General features: G+C 37.3%; 1 protein-coding gene across 2 annotated transcripts in view; it reads left to right on the top strand.

Moving 5' to 3' along the window:
- LOC133516507 (uncharacterized) overlaps window positions 1–19,279 on the top strand; it is a 219,751-nt gene that overhangs the window by 23,558 nt on the left and 176,914 nt on the right. Inside the window, exon 1 of one of the 2 annotated variants that reach the window (XM_061849492.1) lies at window positions 14,459–14,642. The exons of the other annotated variant lie outside the window; for it this stretch is intronic. The gene's annotated coding sequence lies outside the window, so the exon portion shown is untranslated. Of the gene's footprint in view, window positions 1–14,458; window positions 14,643–19,279 lie in introns of those variants that run through there. 2 annotated transcript variants of the gene reach the window in all.

Here is a 19,279-nt window from a genome sequence, read left to right as displayed (position 1 = left end):
CCGGTCGCTTTTCGGTGAAGGAAAACATCATTAGGACACCGGACTAATCCCAATATTAAGGCCTATAGTTTACCCTATGGGTTGGAAGGTCAGATGGCAGTCGCTTTCGTAAAAAACTAGTGCCTACACGCAATTCTTGGAATTAGTTGTCAAGCGGACCCCAGGCTCCCATGAGCCGTGACAAAAAGTCGGGACAACGCGAGGAAGCTGAAGATGATGTTATGAATCTCTCTTGCACCAACATATGTCTCTATTTGACCCAATGGTTGACCGGTAGAGAACGTTTTATGGCATTTAGTCCGCCAGTTGTACATTTTTCTTTGTTTGTCTAATAAAGTTCATAGGGCGATGTGTAATGGCGTAATGTAAGTGGCGGCTCGTCAAAAATCGTAGGAAACCAATTTGGCATTTATATTCTGATATGAATGCAAATTATTCACAGACCTCCAATTAGATGGGAATGAATCAATCAATCGGGCAATCCTCTCAAACTCAAACAAATAAGCAAACAAATTGCGGGCCCACTCTGGAGGAGAGAAGCAGCAAATCGGGCTGCTTGGAGAACATGTGGAGAGGCATATTGCTGAGGAAGAAGAAGAAGAGATTCTTCATGAGGGCTCAGGATCAAGTTCATCTACACACAATCCTATTTCGTCACTTTCTTAACTGGACATTATTGCCAAATGGTCCACTATTCTTTCATCAACATTCCTACATCGTCACTTTTACTACCTTGTCCACATTCCACACACCACATAGGGGCGTTCCGATTGTATTCGAGAAAGAACGAATAAACTCAACAATCGCTATGTTACATTATCCCGGTTGATTTTATTTTGTTTGTTTTAGCGAACTCTTAGGCTAGGCGCGCTCGAGAATTTTTTGTCTCCGCAACTATTTTATCTCTCACATTAAGTTTATGAGTAGGATGAAAGTCTTCTTTTGCGTCGAAGTTCCCTTAAACAGTGGATGCCCAGAAAGCAGCAGTGTTGACAGCCCTGACCATCGCGTCGCTCAGGTCAGGATGAAAGAGCGGCGGAGACAAAAAAAATCGGAGATAAAAGTTCCTCGTACGCGCTAGTCCTTAATGCTGACTATATACACTACACCACCTGCCTCACGTAAGCGTAACTAAAGACATTTTATTCCTCCTTTTGTAATTGTTAAGTATATTTCCAATAAAAACCATCACGCTAGTTAATGACACGAACCATTAGCTAGATGAAGTTAAATTAATAGACGCGGAGTTAAAGAAACGTGTGTCACTTTTTGGCGAGGTCAGACATTAGAGATTACCTATAGTGAAATTGTTGATAGAAAACGCCAATCGATTAAATAAATAATGTATGGAAATAGTCACGTGACCTGTTATAGCATCTGTCATCTCTATACATTTTTTTATTTTCGTTTGTCGATATATGATTGCCATTTTGGCTATTAGGCCCTCAGCACGTCTTGCTACAACTCTTGCGACTTCTTAATAATTCAGCCCCACTGCTGGACACAGGCCTCCTCTCATGAACGAGAGGGCTTGGGGTATAATCCTCATGCTGGCCCAATGCGGACGGGGGACTACACAAACCCAAACAACCCAAACATAGGTGACAACCCAAAGTCATTAATTGCAAAAAAAAAAAACCTTAGACTTAAATCGACTGGGATATGGACCGTGATTACCTTTTGTATTGTTTTCGAGCTCCCGGCATTTCGACGCAGTTACTTGCATCTTGTTCATGGGTCATCAGTTGATGATGACGGGTGGATGTCAAAGGTGTGTAGACCGTCGGTCCATATCCCGGTCGATTTAAGTCTAGTGAAACTAACTCATTCAAAACTGTTAAAAATGAGCCTTGTTTTGGTTCTACCGTACGGTTCAATATGGCTCTGAACTCACCTGAGGTGGTCTATGTCGTCACCTGACGACATAGACCTTTGAATTTCCACAGGAAAACTAGTGGTTAATATGATTCGCCTCCCGTACATAATTTCCGAAAAACTGTTTGGTACGAGCCAGGATTTGAACCTGTGACCACCATTGTTACCTCCAAGTTGCATTAGTTTAGCAGACGTGCAGGGTAATGTTATGCGGTTGAATTTTCTTTTCAACTGTGTCCACCTCTGGGTAAAGTTATTACCGAATGTCAAAACCATTTATTCCGAGGCATTATGTACTAGAAAACTAAAAATACCTGAGGTCAGCTTTTTGAAAAAACAATTCGAGTTGCAATTAAATTAAATTAAAATGTATTTATTTCGAGTAACATAATGACTCATACATATTAATTTGGAACAGTAGACTTAAACACTATAATACACACGCATTGATTAAATAAAATAAACGTTTTTACCGCATCAGTGGTTAACACATTGACAGTTTTCACCTATATCTCAATGTGTCAACCTCAGTGCTGCTGGGCGCATGGAGTCCACAGCAAAATGTCATGTACGCCCAAAATTTGTCTGTGATCATTGCCAAGACGCTGTTAATACGTTACATCTTCAAAAAAAAATCTATCGGTAAAAATTACATGTACAAGTACATTTTGACCTATCAGGTATCTCAAAAAGCCTCGATAAGTCTTAAATAAAATTGTCCTCATTTTTTCGTAGATTTTCGTAAATCGAATTGATAATTTGTTATTTTCGATTAATTTAATGTTAATTTCGATTGTTATTTTTGACAACAGGTAAATTATATCGCATCTATGATAGATGATATCTATGATACTGTGGTTTCGCAGCAGATACAATTCGATAGGGTCCTCGGATGAGTCAGGGGAATACCTGATGTCCTAAGAAATACCGGTGACGACAATCAGGTATCAGGTAGGTTTAGGTGGTTTACATTTTTAACCGTTTTTTGTTTGTGTCTTTGTCGGGCTTCACCAAGGTCGGTTGGACAAAATCTTATGTTACCGTTAAAACGTTTTTTAAATGTTATTGTATAATACAGTAACTTTATACATTAGCGCTTGCGTCAAATCCGGTATAGTAAACACCCCTATAATGTAACAGGCATCAGTAATGGGATGGTATAGACAAATCCTGTAAAACAAGTATTTACCATCAGTTTTTAATTACTGGCAACATTTTACCATAAATAAAGAGCCAAAGAGCTGCTTAAGTTTAATTTTTCTTTGCTATTTGTTAGTTTGAAAATTAATGGCGCCATACATCCTATGACTGGAGCAAAAAAACCATAGTTTTAATTGGTTAATAATATTGAAACCAATTGCAATAGAAATCATCACATACATAGAAAACATAGAAGACGAATTAGACATTCAACTTTTAAAGCATAATGCGGTAGAAATTTTACAGATGTCGCAGAAAAATTTAAAAAATACTCCAAATTTTCTCTTAAATGTCCCATGATTGGTGCCGTTAACATAGTTCTGATTTCTTACAGACTTGTTTATGATTTTAGGCATGAATAAATAATAACGAAAGCAACAGAACTCAGTTTATACGGGTGATTAGCAAAAAAATAATCCAAAAAATACTCCAAATTTTCTCTTAAATGTCCCATGATTGGTGCCGTTAACATAGTTCTGATTTCTTACAGACTTGTTTATGATTTTAGGCATGAATAAATAATAACGAAAGCAACAGAACTCAGTCAGCAATATGGGGCCCCCGCTGGAGTTTAGAATTGAAATATCTAATCTAAATATCAAGAAAAACTGTACTATCAACCAATCCCAATGCCTCGTCCTTCATAATGGCACTCGTTTTCACACTTGCGAGAAGATAAGATTTACCGATAATCAGGCAACGAGTATTAGACGAAAATATTATAAGTTATTTTTTTTTATAGGTCATTATTACACAAATTGACTAAGTCCCACAGTAAGCTCAATAAGGCTTGTGGTGTGGGTACTTCTTTTTCTTCTTTCCATCCTGTTACCCCCTGCTGGGGTGTAGGGCTCAAACCATTTTCTTCCACTGACTCCGGTCCTGGGCAGCTTGGGTGACCTCCTCCCACCCCATTCCCAATACACCCAACTCTTGTGCATTGTGTGTTGTGGGTATTTAGACAAAGATAAATATAAATAATATAAACATTTATAAATACTTAAACACATAGACTCAGGAACAAATATCCTTGCTCATCACACAAATAAATGCCCTTACCAGGATTTGAACCCGAGACCTCCAGCTTCTTAGGTATGGTCACTACCGACTACGTTACGAAGGCCTTAGAGACAGACGTGTGACAAGGAAATGCATACTATCGTTATCTTATGTCTCATATCTTATGAGTAATCTCGACATTTCCAAGTGTCAATTTACCTACATAGTATAGGTACCTTATCAAAGACATGCCTGTTCATTTGGTTTTCCCGTTGCAATTAAGTTATCAAAGAGAAATGACATATTGCGGGGTTCAAGTGTATTGCAGCTGGTGACTGTGCAATAATAATATATGTTACTTTCGAAGACTATAGCATGACCCGTTTATATGTATGGTAACCACAGCGCCGCTCCGTCTAGCCTAGGTACGGAAGTATAAAGACGAGACGTGATCTCTCGTGTGATTACTCTAAGCAAGAAATCCTTTGTTTGTCTGCAGAAAATGTTCTTACAAGTATCCCTACGTTCACCACATGCATGTGTCTACCCGTTCTCCATATTTATCCGTGGAATATCCGAATATTGGCTGCAAAATGTGTAGAGGGAATCACTGTCGTCTGGACCAACGACCTTTTTTTCAAACCTCCAAGAAAAGAGCGTACGTCCAAAGGCCGGCAAAGCCCTTGAAACCCTTCTGGTGTTTCAAGTGTCAGGTACTATCAGTGTACTATCAGGCGATATGCCTGCTCTTTTGCTTCCTGTATCATAAAAAAACATACACCACTGCGCTTTCTGTCTAGATCAGTGCAAAGCCGAGACGTGATCGTTCATTACTCTAATCTAAGTAGGAAATCGTTTGATTGTCTGTCTGCAGAAAATGATCCTACGAGTTTCACGTGTAGGTGTTAAAGACTGTTGTTAATCCATTCCTCCTATATCTGTGGTAGATGTCCATGTTGTGGAAAGCTTCCAAATTTCACAGGACACATGGGAAACTTATATTTTGGAAATGGAAAATTACGATTCCTATAATAATAATAATTTAGCCTATATACGTCCCACTGCTTGGCACAGGCCTCCTCTCATGCGCGAGAGGGCTCGGGCTATAGTCCCCACGCTAGCCCAATGCGGATTGGGAACTTCACATACACCTTTGAACTTCTTCGCAGATGTATGCAGGTTTCCTCACGATGTTTTCCTTCACCGAAAAGCTAGCGGTAAATATCAGATGATATTTCGTACATAAGTTCCGAAAAACTCATTGGTACGACCCCGAAGTTGGACCAACGACCTCCGGATTGAAAGTCGGACGTCATATCCACTCGGCCACCACCGCTTTTTCCGCACGATTCCTATACTACAGTAATATATGAGAAATTTCCGATAAATTTCAATTATGCTAAGCTAGATTCAAATAAGTTCAATTTGCGAATTAGGTGTGATTTATTCGATAGCGACTGTGTGAATAAGGGGGATATTAAAAGGGCTGGTGGGGATAATGGCAGCACTTTTCAGTCTGTCGACATCGAGTTTCTTGAGGTGCAAGGATCAGAAGTTAAACTGCGGTAAAATAATTTATGCTTACAAATCCGGTTCTAGAGATCCTAGAGGCTAATAAGCAATTTTATAGGACCGGAATCATTTGTTTCATTTCATAGGAACAATTATAACGGCTATTAAAGACCATGCTAAGCTCAAACACCAACAAGAATGGAACAGCTTGACGGGTCTAAATCACTCCTTGAAGCTCTTTATGCAAAAGAGTAGGCTCTGGTTGGAGCAAAAAAATGAAAACTTGGTAATAAGATAACTCCAAATTATAACAGGGGTGTTTACAGGCCATTACAAGACCAAAGGAGCCTGGCCAAAATGAGGCACTCTGGCAACACCACTTGTCGAATGTGTGGCGAAGAGGAAGAGACAGTAAAATACCTATACTGTGTGAATGTCACGCCCTCGCCAGACAGAGAATGAAGGAGTTAGAAGCAGGCTATATGGAACCAAAGGAATGGAGGAAGGAAAGGGATGGAAGGAAGGAGCTCTTGAGCAAGCAGAAGGTTGATCTTAAGGTGGCGATTGCAAAAGATCCTTATGGGTCGAAGTGTATCCAAGGGCAAGGGCCCCCGAAATAATAAGATAAGATGACCTAAGTACATCGGACACATTTGTGGTAAATATCGTCTGCACATGTAGCTTATTACAAAATTAATTCAGTATTCAGAGCTCAACGAGGGGGAGGGGGGGTTTGGGTCGGCAACGCGCCTGTAACTCCTTTGGAGTTGCAGGTGTACATAGGCTACTGAGACTGCTTACCATCAGGCGGGCCGTATGCTTGTTTGCCACCGACGTAGTATATAAAAAAAGTATAGGGTGGCGCATAGTTACTGGTGAATTTCCAATATGACTTGGAACTCCGGTAGCGGTGGCGTTTAAGAAGTGTAATGTGCGTATGAGTGATATGATGGAAATGTTCGTGTTATTAAGTGAAGTCTCGGTATCTTAGTCGGCAGAGTGATGGGCTAGTGATCCAGAGTCACGAGTTCGGGTTTCGCTCTGAATTTGAGACAGTGAATTTTATTTCTTAGAAATGGCTCGCGGTAGCTTTGTGGTATTGTTTGGAGACGTTTCTAAAAAAATCGTTTATTTCTGACATAACTCCATCGGGGTTATCATCATTATTACTAAGTACTTAAAATTAGAATAAATATTATTTAAAACGAAATAATACAATAAAACTAAAAAATTAAAATAACTTAGCCTATGACCTGTTACATAAACATTGGGGTCCTTTTTGGACCCGGGTAAGTCCTTAAACTACGTACGTACATTGTGTGGTAAGGCACAGCACAGCGAACGTCATTTCAGATCTAGAGCAGAGCCCAACCTTACAGAAAACTGCAGCCAAATAACACTAGATCCTACTCATAGTGTTGTGTTCAACGAGGGGGGGGTTAGGGTCGGCAACGCGCATGTAACTACTCTGAAGTTGCAGGCGTACATAGGCTACGGCGACTGCTTACCCTCAGGCGGGCCGTATGCTTGTTTGCCACCGACGTAGTATAAAAAAAAACATAAGGAACTATCTATTGTAACAAAGTGTTTCGATATATTTGATCACATTGGTTGCCACACTTTATTTCATGCTGACTGTACATACTCGTAGCACATAACGATCATTTGGTTAATTATCAATTTGACCTGGTATAAGGTCAATTACGTATACATTTTAATGACGAATGGAAACCCCAGTGATGAAACACCTATCCACTTTACATATAATAACATTATTTAGATATCCAAAAAAGGTATAGGGGAGTTCCCTTGGTCACGGTTTTAGCACAAAACACTAAGCAATGGTTTCATCTACCTACCAAATATATAAATGATAGTTGATTGGCCTATCTTATGGCTCCTTTACGCCCAGCGTTGGACCAGCGAGATGGCCATGGTTGACAGCACGCACTATGGAATGGGTCACGTGTTAGATGCGTGCGCACCATCGTTGGCCTACTTTTGATGTGCGGACGAAAAATCGACCGTGGTCATCCCATCGCCATCCCGCCGCGCCATAAGCCATCAGACACCACTATCCCCTACACGCTGGCCCATCTTAGTGGGCCAGTATTATGGCCCATTGTGTAGCGGACCCATTATGCTCATTCGGTTTGCAGTCTGCTTTTTTTAGCGTTCCGTAATGAACTAGGAATCCTTATAGTTTCGTCATATCCGTCTGTCTGTTCCAAGGCTTTGCTCCGTGATCGTTAATCCTAGAAAACTGCAATGCTTCATGGATGTCTAAATGAATTATGCGGACGAAGTGGTAAAATAAAATCGAGAAAAAAACTTTTTACGTATGGGCAGCTTCCCTTGACATAAAGTGGGGATGTCATTATTTTGGCTTCAACCCTATTGGTGTGGGGTGTTGTTGGATAGGCTTTTCATAACGAATACGGGTCTTCATAGATAAAGATAGTTTATTATTCAAGTAGGCATATTACAATGCGCTTATAAACGTCAAATAAAGCTACACCGGCTCTAACCCTACACCTCTGACCCGAGAAGATTTAAATCCCCCCAATCAACAATCATTTTTTGGTAACGTAAATGTTTTCAGAGACAATCGCTCCGAACATCGAAAGAAAAAACTGTGTCCCTCTAACTTTTGAACTATGGGTCCAAAAAAAAAATATAACAAAAACGTGAAAGTAGAGCTTAATAAATGAAAAATATAGCGAACATGATCAGCTAAACCGTTCTTGAGTTATAAATATGGCTGTGAACGTACTCCCTTTTGCTTGTTATCCTGGAGCCCATTTCTAGAACGTCAAGTCTAATATTATAAGTGTGTTGCCATGGTAACCTATACAATTTAACGGTTCGTGTAAGGAAGGTAGAGGCCAAAGAGCATATAATCACTACGTTTTAAGAGACGGGACTTCCATATTAGCGAGTGGACTCTGTTTGTTTCGCAAATCATTACCAAAATCTACGACAAAGAACTGTCAAGGAACCATAATACCAACATAACCGATTTAAATAGTGTAGTACGCTACACGCTTGCGATTCTTATCGATATCGATAAAATGGGGAGGGTTGAAACTAGGCTCCTGTCTACAAATTTTGTACTCGAAATCAGGTTAGCATCGAGCCCACATTTAAGTTGTATGTTATATGTATAGTGGATAGTTCTTTGAGTGGACTATCTGGTCGGGCTTAATGTGGACCCGAATTATTTTAATACAGTTTTTAAGTCGTGTTTTTTTTAAAACTTTATTTTCAAAATGTTCTGCACATACATGTTTCAATAAATGTTACTTTTCTATGGGAAGATGTATCGTCAGGTCTTCGTTCCCAAAAAATTTGACCCACTGCCTGCATCTGAAAACATACAGCCTTGGACAAACATGACTTTATCTACAGTTTATATTCCAAGTATTTGCTAATGAGATGATCAACTGATTATTTAGCGCTAATATGCATCTATAAATCATGTTTTTCGGCATCCAGTTATCAACAACCCTTTATCAATGCTCTAACTTTTTATGTATTTATATGTCTGTTAATCATGAGAACCGGTCTGGCCTACTGGGCAGTAACCCTGCCTATGAAGCTGATTTTGTATCTTTAATGCAAGTTCTCAGGAAATTTCACATATTTTATTTAATTACTTACACTGATATACAAATAAACATACAATTATCGATAGTTTTAGTACATCCCTAGTTCACAAATAAAAATAATATAAAATATCAAATTTTCGATGTGTTTAAAGCCTGCTGCAACAAAATAAGGTCAAAAGTATCTAAAGCAATACGTACCGGTCTTTATCCAAGGGAAATTTCGCCATAAAATCCTTTTTTTCGTGATTTTTTCGAGTGGCTCGCTTGCCACATATTTCACACTTAGTAAGCCATTTTCTCGGTGGCATTATAACAAAGTCGCTCTTTACTCTGATCACAGTTCACTATTTTCGATATTTTCACTAAATAATAAAGAAATTGCACGAAATACCCGAACAAAACATTGAAACCTTCATAACAAACAAAACAATTAGGTTGACAGTTGTCTTGATGTAAACTTGACAGAATAAAAGCACTGACGTTTTATTTTTCTTCGTTGGCAAAGATTTGCGAAACAAGTTCCATACAAAACTTATTTTGTTCCTAGTTGCGTCAGCCTGGTAGAGGCTAAGAACAGAATCTCCTTAGGCGGAACTGTTGCTAAAGTGTCCAGCTGTCAGCTATAAATAATAGTTCCAAATCTCTCCAGAGTAGCGCTAGAGTAGCTAATAACCTAGGCGTTATTGACGGAGTGAAGTGCGCTATCTATGATTAGATTTTATTCTCAAGTATCCTAGGTATTGTAGCGCCACCTATTTATGTTTTTTTGTCGGATAGTTTTTGGTATATGGAGATTTTGTTCCTTGCCTCTACCTTCCATAGGTTCGTGGACTAATAATATAAGTCCAATACCGTTCGAGAAATAGGCCCTATAGCAAACCGCGTAGATGACACCAACGGTCAAACGTCTACCGCGTTCAAATTACCCGCGCGCGCCTCTCGTGGACAACTCCCGGCGCGCTACGCTACATCCAATTTATTGTTTATATGTCGGTTATACCAAAAATGAAATTTTTGCCAAAAACTTATTTTCTATCAAGCAAAAGCCAAAAAATCAGGTTTCGAATCGATGAAGTTACTAGAGAAAGGTAATGATTTTTTTGTATTGTGACCTAAATAAGTCTGCCAAGAGCATGTCGGGCCATGCTCATGCTCAGTGTAGGGTTTCGTAGTTACAATTGTGTCAGAACATGCCAAACGGGGGCTATTACTTATTAAGTATCAAACACAATTTTTTTTTCTTTCGGAGCGATTATTTCCGAAAATATTAACTTTAAAAAATGGTTTGTGGATCCCCAATGACAGACCTATCCAACGATACACACTATTGGATCAAAGGAAAAAAAAAACATTTCGTATGGGAGGTACCCCAAAAAAAATTTTTTTTGAAATTGATTGATTGTTTAAAAACTAATGAGAAAGTTCCATTTTATCGACATGTGGGGTAATCAAATGCAAATTTTGAGTTGTTTCCTTATGTTAGCTGGTGGAATGGATGGCTATTAAGGGCCGATTTAGACGGCACGCGAACTCGCATGCGATTTTAGTTACATTGCGGACTATTGAGGTTACAACTAATTCGGCGACCGATCAGATACCGCAATGTAATGAAACTCGCATGCGATTTTAGTTACATTGCGGACTATTGAGGTTACAACTAATTCGGCGACCGATCAAATACCGCAATGTAATGAAACTCGCATGCGATTTTAGTTACATTGCGGACTATTGAGGTTACAACTAATTCGGCGACCGATCAAATACCGCAATGTAATGAAACTCGCATGCGAGTTCTCGCACCGTGTAAATGAGCTCTAAATGACGATTTTGAATGATACATTTAATATTAGGTACCTACGTTCATTCGGATTTGATTTTTTTGGTATTTCATAGTTAGTATTTTCCTCGCGTTGGTGTGGTGAAAAATTATGTTTGGAGGCAATGTTTGTTTAACCCTCGCGTCTTGAAACCCTCGCATCGCTCAAGATTCCACTTCTCGAACCACTCGCTACGCTCGTGGGTCAATTTTTGAATCGTTCGCTTGCTCGAGTATCAATATTAACACGGGCGGTTATATAACTACTTTGCCCCCTTGTAAAACAAATAACTATTAACTAGTTAGGAGGTGCAAAAAACTAATTTGGAAACTAAATTACAGTAAAGAAAATACTTTTAAAAATATTCGTTTATTCTATCATCCTAAGGCCCAGTAATATAAACTTGCCACTGGAATTTGAACCTATAGTGCAGGGAATACAGTTGATTTTATTTTGTTTGACAATGGAACGAAACAAAACAAATTCAACTCTGATCCAATTGAATATGATATAAATTTCATCGAATTGAGTAGGTCCTATAAGTAGGACCTTGGGCCTAACGAGGTTGTAAATCAATGAATAAGTATTATATGGCAATCTTACACATTACAAATCGACGAGTCCCACAGTCAGCTCCACAGGCGTGTTGCCCAACATGCTCTTGTTACTCAAGCCTTTGTGTGGTGGGTACGAGATGACGATATATGTTATAAGACAATAAATAGTACCTATCTATTATGTATGCCTATAATAAATTCTTAAATACCGAGTAATACAAGAAAAAATCTTGTAAGTAATTTGTTTGTGAAATTTAAACCTGTGTTGTAAGAAATAGAATAGATATTGGTCTGTTTGAAAATTTCACAAAACGAAACAACTGCAACTTTATTCCAATTGAAAATAATCTAAATTTAATCAAATTTTATACGTCTATATGTAGGAAGGATCGTGAGCCTCATGAAGATATATATCATATATAACAAAAAAAAAAAAAAAACACTCAAATATAGATTTATGTATGTATGTACACACTTTATTGTACATAAGGGATAGGTAAAGATACAATAAAAGAAAAAAAAATGTTCAATAAAAAAATGTTAAATTAAATAATGTTAATGTTTTAATCACATTTTAATGGTTTAATCACGTGATGAATGTGATAATGCCACCCTTTTATGGATCGATTTCGTTAAATTTTGATTTAATTTGGCTGGTTTAAAGAGCTCCTCATTCTAGGCAGAATGATAATATTAAAAAAAAAACAACGGGTTGCCCTCCTGGAGTGCCGGCAGAAGTGAAAACTTGAATATTAACGTTGTGCATTTTTGATATTTTGGAATGGTTTTTGCACGAATTGCTTTAATTATCAGTATAAAAGTACTGTCATTTGTGTGGTAAAATACGATATTTATTTATTGCACTATCGTACAAAAATATGACAATTTATATTACATTAAAAATTTAACACTTCATAACTATTACAATTATTTACCATCGGTCTACTGGCTTCAAAGACATTGTAACCGTTTTTCGATCAGGTGACGTGTCCGTCTTACGAATTTTCAATCTGTCGAATCTGTCGGTCACGTGACCTGTCGCAAGTTTAACATTTTTTCTCCATCACAAAAAGTGCAAAGCGCCGCTAAAGGACTTTCCACTTCAAAAAATTTCGCGAAAAAATAAAATCCGTTTTTGTGATACGGAGGAAGTTTAATTGCGCTTATATTGTGCCGAATAGGGAACTCTATCTCTCAACCAAATTTTATAGAAATCGAACAAAAAAACATCGGCCCTAATAATCATTGCGATCCATTCACACCCATAATAGAATGTCTGTCGCATTGCGTCATAGATTATCAATGACAGACTCATCACAGTTAAATGTTAACGAATTGGTGAATCTAACGAGGCCGAAATGAGCGCGAGCGTGGATGCAAGGTCGCGTGCATTGTTTAGGTCTGACGAGCACTGGCGACTAATTTCACTTAATATACTATAGTCAGATCCATAAACCTTAAAATAATGTAAAGTAAAAACATGCTCATTCGGCCAATTAAGTACAATATTTTATATTTATGGAATGATATTATTGACCGAACAACAGAGTGACGTTATTTATTTTACAGTATATATAATATATAGTTACACGAATCCGCCGCCAAGAAATTAAGCTCACATTTTAAAACGACATGCTTAAATTACATAAAACTTGGCATGAATACTCATATAATATATATCTATGCCTAATATTAGTTTTTATTGCTAAAATTGTTATAAGTACAAAGAAAATAGAGCAATTAGAAGTTTTGTAGGTAAAACGGTTCGTGTAACTCTTTAGATCTATTGAATATACTATAGCTAGGGCAATCAATTTTTACTACTGTTTACTATTATGTACCAGTACCCCTAGTGTAAATTTATGCGATGGCGTAACGTGACGTACGCGTTTGCGTTAAGTCTCATTTTGTATGGGATTTTGTGACGTTTCGAAATGGAATAAATTTACACCAGGGGCTCTGACTATTCGTATGTATGATGTTCGAATGTAAACACAAGTATATATACTTACTTAAGTGCTAAATTTACATTTAGTTAAATAACCAATGTGAACTATGCCTTACGCTTCTGCAACAGAAAAGTATTAATCGAAAAACATGTCGTAATGGGCCAATTTGGAGTGTTATTCGTCTTGTTGTACAATTTATTAAATAAATAAGATGTACATACTTCGCTTTGTTAAAGTACTTCTTCATATCTTGTTAAAGAAGTGTCCTATGCATTATAAAATGTTATTTGTTATGTATGTCATGTCTTTAGCCCTTTTATGTATGACGCACACACCCGTTATTATGCCATGCATTTCTTATGGCTCCGTAAAACCGTTGATGCGTGATCACGAGCATGTTATTATCTAGATCTTAATCTAGAATTAGCATTGTACATTAGATATGATTATATTTTTTTTAGTCTACTAACAAACTCTGCTAATATATTATTGTATACTCGGATATATCATTCTTCATCAACTCTCATCTACTCAAAGGTTAACTGGAAGAAATCCCTTAAAGGGATAAGTTCGCCTTTGTACTGCTTATCCTGTGCCATATTTATATTTTGTCTTTTACATACATACATATTATTCGTATCAACAATTAAAATGTAACTAATTAGATAATTTCAACAGTCACTTTCAAAACAAGAATAACTCTTTGCAAATAAAATTTAACTCTCAACGTAATTCAACAAGAAAGTTGAACCAGAAAGATCGTAAAGTATAATAGTAAATTAAAACACAGACGCTAAAAAAGTCCTACAACGCCCGTCCGACCATAAAACCAGGATCGTAAAAAGCTAAATGCCAATTGCGATCGCAAGTACGCGGCCGCACTATCGTGCACTAACTTAAGATGCCACAGGTGATATGTATGCCCATTTACCGTCCACCTACCACGTGCGGCGTCCGCGGCCGAACGGTTTGAAAATCGAACGCCGGTTAAAAAAAAACAGTCAGTGATTAAGAACATTTTAAAAATAAACTTTTAATTCTTGCCTGCCAGTGTTTGTTAACGTTTTTTTAGCATTGTGTATAAATAATGGTGCAGTGTTTTTAAAAGGATTTCTCGAAATAAACGTAAGTTTTTTTTACTTGTTTGTCTACTCTCACTTTTGTCATTAGCATAAATAATGTTGATTTTTAAGTGATGTAAGGTGCATAGATTTAGCTAGGTATAAGTTGTGCCAAGCGTGATCCGGTTTGAGTTGCCTAACGTTAGTGTCGCCTTGACCGGTCTTTAGTGTATACGTTCGAATAGACCGCAAATTTTTATTGCAAGCATTTAAGTATTTCAAGAAATATTCTGTTTTAAGTGCATAAAATACAAGAACCAAAAATGGGTCACATACATTGTATTGTTCACGTCTTTAGACATAGAAAAATTAAAGGAAACTAAAGCAATTTTTGGCGGGAGACTTAAATAAATAAAATGGGATATTTATTTTGACCATATTGCCCACAGAACTGACCTTTTTCTAAAATGTGTTTGATCTTAATAGCAATTACAATATACAATAAATAAGCACAAAGGACATTCTTACATAAATGAACTTATTTCCACTAAGTTTAAGTTAAAAATTAAAATTAAGTATTATTTATTATCAGGCAACTAATGCCCCTATACCTTACAAACTAACATACATACAATAATACAATCTTGAAAGTAAAAAAAAAAAATGTTTAGATTGAATATATATGTCCCTCATGGCAGGAAACCGCGCTGGATCGGGACAGGTGACGTTCTCTCGTTTCGGAGGCCAAGATTCTTTTTGGATCGCTGAGCCAAAGCAGTTAGTTAGTTATATGTCTCTACGTGAAAGCCTTACTGATAAGGCTTGCGTTGTAGGCCGGGAGTCTAGGTCAACAAAAAAAAAATTACACATGTATAATTATTTCTGGACTAGATTGAATTTTTAATAAACGTTACAAATTTTACGATTACGATAAATTACTAAACAATCGATGCCGAATCGAAGACACCAAAAAATCATCAAAGTACATATGTGACGTTATCTTTTGAAAGGGACCTTATTGTCGATGGCGCTTCCGCCATTTTAACCGATGCTCCTATACAAAGACAACGCTGCGCGACTCAGTGCCGCGTAAGCGCCACCGACATTAAGGTCCCTTTTCATAGATAATGCCACATATTATTGTGATTACAAGTACCCCAACCGGACTTTGACGACCTATGAAGCCGATGGTCCCGGGTTCGAATCACGGCAAGGGCATTTATTTTTGTGATGAACACAGATATTTGTTCTCGAGTCTCGGGTGTTTTTTTTTTTTTTTTTTTTTTTTATAACGATAGGCAAGCGTTTGACCACGATCACACCTGATGGTAAGTGATGACGCGGTCTACGGTGGAGCACGCTTACGTATGAGATACCTATTTACCCTAGCCTTGAAGAGACCCATGGCTATAGCCATGGTGTTTTCTAATTTAAGTATTTGTATATTATATATATCGTTGTCCGATTAACCACAACACAAGCCTCCTTGAGCTTACTGTGGGGTTTAGTCAATTTGTGTAATAATGTCGTATGTTATTTATTTATTTATTTATAACTACATATAATATTATTGTCTTTTCAATGAGGTATTTTCTTATGTCATCGTTATCTAGTATTTATCTAGATTCAAGTAGGTACTCTAACAGATTGATAGTATCAATGATAGGTATAGGTACTTATGTTATGAGACGAACGAGTCAATGTTAGGATATTAAAAATATGCTAGTTTCTTTACAATACCTTCATCAATACCTGTGGTACCTATAAAATTATACACCGTGGGCTCGAATAACCCGACAGATATAAAAGGTGTATTCTAGAGCGCATTTAGAGACTGAAATGGCATACAGTTTTCTGCAATCTGAAATTGGTCTTGTTTTAGAGACCACACACAATATATTCACAATTCTTGTGAATAATTGTTTCTGTATAACTCAGTGAAAAACGCCTTTTTGGCTGCGACGCTGTCACTATGTGATTTGATTTAGGCAGTCTACTGACAGGCATTAAAGTTTTATAGGAAACTCGCAAAAAATATCTGCAAATAAATAAAAAATAAGCTTTTTTCTCACCAAGATGTAAAAATATATTTCTTTTTACATCTTACGCTACACGTTATTACGTGTTGTGTGCAAAAAACACACATTCCACCAAAACATTTTCATGTAAAATATTGCCAGGACGAAAGCACAAGGCTCGCACTGTCAAAAACTTATCAGATCTCATGTAGAGCCATGCTTCTAACTCTACAAGCCCTAACTTCATAAACTCTACACCTTAGTCAAAATATGTGGCCTGGCCGTTTCGTTACCGACACACGGGCGTAAGGTGAAAAATGTATTCACTATTCATCTCCAGATTTAACGTGTTTTTAACCATAGAGACTATACATCTCTATTGTATTGTAGTAATTATTTATTTTAAGATTATTATAATGTAATGTTTACCCAGGTATTGGCTGTTGTATTTATAAATGTTGTTATGTATTTTTTCATGTCACTATATGATGTTACTATAAATGTTGTATTAACTTGTAAAAGTGCCCTTGAGGCCTACTTGCAGAATAAATTTTTGAATTTTGAATTATTTTTTATTATACAATAGTAGTAAGAAATGTATACAAAGTTGTTTGCAGGGGGTCAGTTATCTCTGCAGCTTACTGTACAAATTATGATACATTACATAATTATTGCTAGCAAATAATGCGTGTGTTTATTTAAGTATTAAAAATAACAATAAATAAATAAATATTTGAGGACCATCTTACACCTCGACCTAGCCCCAAGCCACCCCAAGCTAAGCAAAGCTTGTACTATGAGTATTGGTACTAGGCGATGATAAAAGGTACATGCTTACATAGATAAATACATTCTGAGATACATAGATAACATCCGTAACTTAGGAACAAATCTGTGGCCCCAGTGAAAAAGGGTACAAGTCTCTGGCAGCGCAGGTGTAAAGGGGTGTAAGTTCCACGTAACACTTATGCCCTTATACACCTAAACTCTCAGAAATATTCCTGATACTAAAACAATTAAATGCTTTAACCGGGATTTGAACCCGAGGCCTCCTGCTTCATAGGCAGGGTAACTTCACTACCGACTAGGTCAGGAGGCTGAGACTACGCTGTTATACATATTGAACCCGAAGGGCTAAGATAGCTACAGCAAAGTCGAATCCCGACTTGAATTCTAGTAACTTCACTACCGACTAGGTCAGGAGGCTGAGACTACGCTGTTATACATATTGAACCCGAAGGGCTAAGATAGCTACAGCAAAGTCGAATCCCGACTTGAATTCTAGTAACTTCACTACCGACTAGGTCAGGAGGCTGAGACTACGCTGTTATACATATTGAACCCGAAGGGCTAAGATAGCTACAGCAAAGTCGAATCCCGACTTGAATTCTAGCGACTTCGAAATTCGAATGTCATTCTCTACGTGGTTATGAACGAGATTTCGTCACTGCGATTTTCCTCACTTATCCGCAAGTACGTTGCTCAACTAAATATGTTATAATCTACTTACATTCGAAGCCGGTTGAATTCGTGCAATTTATACTTTGAATCAGTGTTTATTAACATGGATTACAGTCCCTGGAAGCATTTGAAGTGTTCAGTAAAATAACCAATAACCAAATAACCATGGTATAACCGTATAACAAACTTTTTTTCCAAAATGGGCGGCAACGTCAACTTTGCTGGTTAAATAATAAGCCACGAAGTGCTTAGTTTATGGTCAGTCAATAATTAAAAAGTTAAAATATATTACAGTCTCAATTTCAGGACTGCAATGTTGCATACAATTCCAGTATTTGTCGAGTTCCAAACTTTATTAAAAATTGAAATGGCTATATCAAATGAAGGCATAGGTCCAAAACAGCCAAACAGATGATCAGGACTTATTATTATAATGTTGGTACCGCGAATATTTAGTTGTCTCAACTATTTGGCGTTTTCGGGAGAAAAATATATTTCTATTTTTTAATAAAAAAAGGCGGTAGAGCAAATCTTTTCAATTGTTTTCACTTTTTTCTGTGAAAATATATACGTAACAACGTTGCTTCTATTCTAAGATATTTCTATTATAATGGTATTTCTTGCACCATATGCAAATTACAAGTAGCCTTCCAGCCGAGTCATCTGGTTTAGGATTCAATTAAACGGACTCCCAAGGTCGTCTGTAAACGAATCCTAAGCCAGCAAGTAGCTTCTTCCGAGCCTCGACAATAATGTACTATTATTTATTTCATTTCACTTTATAGGTGTATCTTAAAACTGTTGGTGGTCTGAATGATTTACAATGAGTGCTTTTATTTTTTTACAAATGAACTGTCGACTAAAGAAATATGTAGTGCGTCTAAACTTAAGGATCAGCTGGATCGTATTTTTTCCGACCGATGGAAAAGCAAGATTGTTATTTACGATTTGCATTAAGTTAGTTTCTGAAATCGGTCTTGGTTTAGAGATGATGTGAAAAGTTTCGGTTATAACTTAGTGAGAAACGCCTCTTTTGGCTGCATGCGACGCTGCCACTATGTGACTTGTTTTAGAGATACTGACAGACAAAAATTTACTTATTCGTTGTAATTTTTTTTTCGCCAAGATGTAAAAAGGAACAACGTGTCGTGTGCAACAGAACGCAAAATTGCACTAAAACAATTTTTTTGTTCCTGATGACCTCAGGAATGCGTGGTTTAAA

Source organism: Cydia pomonella, chromosome 3 (genome assembly GCF_033807575.1).
Source record: "Cydia pomonella isolate Wapato2018A chromosome 3, ilCydPomo1, whole genome shotgun sequence".
Taxonomy (NCBI): domain Eukaryota; kingdom Metazoa; phylum Arthropoda; class Insecta; order Lepidoptera; family Tortricidae; genus Cydia; species Cydia pomonella.
The sequence above is the reverse complement of the archived record's forward strand: the minus strand, read 5'-3'. Positions and strand labels throughout refer to the sequence as shown.